Genomic DNA, 4,841 nt, shown 5'->3' on the forward strand with positions numbered 1-4,841 from the left:
TCCTATGCTTTATTAAATTGTATTTATGTTGTTTTATCCTATGCTTTATTAAATTTTATTTAACTTGTTTTATCCTATGCTTTATTAAATTTTATTTATGTTGTTTTATCCTGTGCTTTATTCAATTGTATTTATGTTGTTTTATCCTATGCTTTATTAAATTTTATTTATGTTGTTTTATCCTATGCTTTATTAAATTGTATTTATGTTGTTTTATCCTATGCTTTATTAAATTTTATTTATGTTGTTTTATCCTGTGCTTTATTAAATTGTATTTATGTGGTTTTATCCTATGCTTTTTTAAATAGTATTTACGTTGTTTAATCCTATGCTCTATTAAATTGTATTTATGTTGTTTTATGATATGCTTTATTAAATTGTATTTATGATGTTTTATCCTATGCTTTATTAAATTGTATTTATGTTGTTTTATCCTATGCTTTATAAATTGTATTTATGTTGTTTTATCCTATGCTCTATTAAATTGTATTTATGTTGTTTTATCCTATGCTTTATTAAATTGTATTTATGTTGTTTTATTCTATGCTTTATTAAATTGTATTTAATTTGTTTTATCCTATGCTTTATTAAATTGTATTTATGTAGTTTTAGCCTATGCTTTATTAAATTTTATTTATGTTGTTTTATCCTATGCTTTATTAAATTGTATTTATGTTGTTTTATCCTATGCTTTATTAAATTTTATTTATCTTGTTTTATCCTATGCTTTTTTAAAATTTATTTATGTTGTTTTATCCTGTGCTTTATTAAATTGTATTTATGTTGTTTTATCCTATGCTTTATTAAATTGAATTTATGTTGTTTTATCCTATGCTTTATTAAATTGTATTTATGTTGTTTTAACCTATGATTTATTAAATTGTATTTATGTTGTTTTAACCTATGCTTTATTAAATTGTATTTATGTTGTTTTATCCTATGCTTTATTAAATTGTATTTATGTTGTTTTATCCTATGCTTTATTAAATTGTATTTATGTTGTTTTATCCTATGCTTTATTAACTTGTATTTATGTTGTTTTATCCTATGCTTTATTAAATTATATTTATGTTGTTTTAACCTATGCTTTATTAAATTGTATTCATGTTGTTTTATCTTATGCTTTATTAAATTGTATTTATGTTGTTTTATCCTATGCTTTATTAAATTGTATTTATGTTGTTTTATCCTATGCTTTATTAAATTGAATTTATGTTGTTTTATGCTATGCTTTATTAAATTGTATTTAATTTGTTTTATCCTATGCTTTATTAAATTGTATTTATGTAGTTTTAGCCTATGCTTTATTAAATTGTATTTATGTTGTTTTATCCTATGCTTTATTAAATTGTATTTATGTTGTTTTATCCTATGCTTTATTAAATTGTATTTATGTTGTTTTATCCTATGCTTTATTAAAATGTATTTATGTAGTTTTATCCTATGCTTTCTTAAATTGTATTTATGTTGTTTTAACCTATGCTTTATTAAATTGTATTTATGTTGTTATAACATATGCTTTATTAAATTGTATTTATGTTGTTTTGTCCTATGCTTTATTAAATTGTATTTATGTTGTTTATCCTATGTTTCATTAAATTGTATTGATGTTGTTTTGTCCTATGCTTTATTAAATTGTATTTATGTTGTTTTGTCCTATGCTTTATTAAATTGTATTTATGTTGTTTTATCCTATGCTTTATTAAATTGTATTTCTGTGGTTTTATCCTATGCTTTATTAAATTGTATTTATGTTGTTTTAAACTATGCTTTATTAAATTGTATTTATGTTGTTTTGTCCTATGCTTTATTAAATTGTATTTATGTTGTTTTAACCTATGCTTTATTAAATTTGAATTATGTTGTTTTCTCCTATGCTTTATTAAATTGTATTTATGTTGTTTTATCCTATGCTTTATTAAATTTTATGTATGTTGTTTTATCCTATGCTTTATTAAATTGTATTTATGTTGTTTTATCCTATGCTTTATTAAATTTTATTTATGTTGTTTTATCCTATGCTTTATTAAATTGTATTTATGTAGTTTTAGCCTATGCTTTATTAAATTGTATTTATGTTGTTTTATCCTATGCTTTATTAAATTGTATTTATGTTGTTTTATCCTATGCTTTATTAAATTGTATTTATGTTGTTTTATCCTATGCTTTATTAAAATGTATTTATGTAGTTTTATCCTATGCTTTCTTAAATTGTATTTATGTTGTTTTAACCTATGCTTTATTAAATTGTATTTATGTTGTTATAACATATGCTTTATTAAATTGTATTTATGTTGTTTTGTCCTATGCTTTATTAAATTGTATTTATGTTGTTTATCCTATGTTTCATTAAATTGTATTGATGTTGTTTTGTCCTATGCTTTATTAAATTGTATTTATGTTGTTTTGTCCTATGCTTTATTAAATTGTATTTATGTTGTTTTATCCTATGCTTTATTAAATTGTATTTCTGTGGTTTTATCCTATGCTTTATTAAATTGTATTTATGTTGTTTTAAACTATGCTTTATTAAATTGTATTTATGTTGTTTTATCCTATGCTTTATTAAATTGTATTTATGTTGTTTTAACCTATGCTTTATTAAATTTGAATTATGTTGTTTTCTCCTATGCTTTATTAAATTGTATTTATGTTGTTTTATCCTATGCTTTATTAAATTTTATGTATGTTGTTTTATCCTATGCTTTATTAAATTGTATTTATGTTGTTTTATCCTATGCTTTATTAAATTTTATTTATGTTGTTTTATCCTATGCTTTATTAAATTGTATTTATGTTGTTTTATCCTATGCTTTATTAAATTGTATTTATGTTGTTTTAACCTATGCTTTATTAAATTGTATTTATGTTGTTTTATCCTATGCTTTATTAAATTGTATTTATGTTGTTTTATCCTATGCTTTATTAAATTGTATTTATGTTGTTTTATCCTATGCTTTATTAAATTTTATTTAACTTGTTTTATCCTATGCTTTATTAAATTTTATTTATGTTGTTTTATCCTGTGCTTTATTCAATTGTATTTATGTTGTTTTATCCTATGCTTTATTAAATTGAATTTATGTTGTTTTTTCCTATGCTTTATTAAATTGTATTTATGTTGTTTTAACCTATGCTTTATTAAATTGTATTTATGTTGTTTTATCCTATGCTTTATTAAATTGTATTTATGTTGTTTTATCCTATGCTTTATTAAATTTTATTTATGTTGTTTTATCCTATGCTTTATTAAATTGTATTTATGTTGTTTTATCCTATGCTTTATTACATTTTATTTATCTTGTTTTATCCTATGCTTTTTTAAAATTTATTTATGTTGTTTTATCCTGTGCTTTATTAAATTGTATTTATGTTGTTTTATCCTATGCTTTATTAAATTGAATTTATGTTGTTTTATCCTATGCTTTATTAAATTGTATTTATGTTGTTTTAACCTATGATTTATTAAATTGTATTTATGTTGTTTTAACCTATGCTTTATTAAATTGTATTTATGTTGTTTTATCCTATGCTTTATTAAATTGTATTTATGTTGTTTTATCCTATGCTTTATTAAATTGTATTTATGTTGTTTTATCCTATGCTTTATTAACTTGTATTTATGTTGTTTTAACCTATGCTTTATAAATTGTATTTATGTTGTTTTATCCTATGCTTTATTAAATTTTATTTATGTTGTTTTATCCTATGCTTTATTAAATTGTATTTATGTTGTTTTATCCTATGCTTTATTAAATTTTATTTATGTTGTTTTATCCTATGCTTTATTAAATTGTATTTATGTTGTTTTATCCTATGCTTTATTAAATTGTATTTATGTTGTTTTAACCTATGCTTTATTAAATTGTATTTATGTTGTTTTATCCTATACTTTATTAAATTGAATTTATGTTGTTTTATCCTATGCTTTATTAAATTGTATTTAATTTGTTTTATCCTATGCTTTATTAAATTGTATTTATGTAGTTTTAGCCTATGCTTTATTAAATTGTATTTATGTTGTTTTATCCTATGCTTTATTAAATTGTATTTATGTTGTTTTATCCTATGCTTTATTAAATTGTATTTATGTTGTTTTATCCTATGCTTTATAAATTGTATTTATGTTGTTTTATCCTATGCTTTATTAAATTGTATTTATGTTGTTTTATCCTATGCTTTATTAACTTTTATTTATGTTGTTTTAACCTATGCTTTATTAAATTGTATTTATGTTGTTTTAACCTATGCTTTATTAAATTGTATTCATGTTGTTTTATCCTATGCTTTATTAAATTGTATTTATGTTGTTTTATGATATGCTTTATTAAATTGAATTTATGTTGTTTTATCCTATGCTTTATTAAATTTTATTTATGTTGTTTTATCCTATGCTTTATTAAATTTTATTCATGTTGTTTTATCCTATGCTTTATTAAATTGTATTTATGTTGTTTTATCCTGTGCTTTATTAAATTGTATTTATGTGGTTTTATCCTATGCTTTTTTAAATAGTATTTACGTTGTTTAATCCTATGCTTTATTAAATTGTATTTATGATGTTTTATCCTATGCTTTATTAAATTGTATTTATGTTGTTTTATCCTATGCTTTATTAAATTGTATTTATGTTGTTTTATCCTATGCTTTATAAATTGTATTTATGTTGTTTTATCCTATACTTTATTAAATTGAATTTATGTTGTTTTATCCTATGCTTTATTAAATTGTATTTAATTTGTTTTATCCTATGCTTTATTAAATTGTATTTATGTAGTTTTAGCCTATGCTTTATTAAATTGTATTTATGTTGTTTTATCCTATGCTTTATTAAATTGTAT

This window comes from Phyllobates terribilis, unplaced genomic scaffold (genome assembly GCF_046119375.1).
Source record: "Phyllobates terribilis strain yellow unplaced genomic scaffold, ASM4611937v1 Scaffold_20__1_contigs__length_20440879, whole genome shotgun sequence".
NCBI classification, from domain to species: domain Eukaryota; kingdom Metazoa; phylum Chordata; class Amphibia; order Anura; family Dendrobatidae; genus Phyllobates; species Phyllobates terribilis.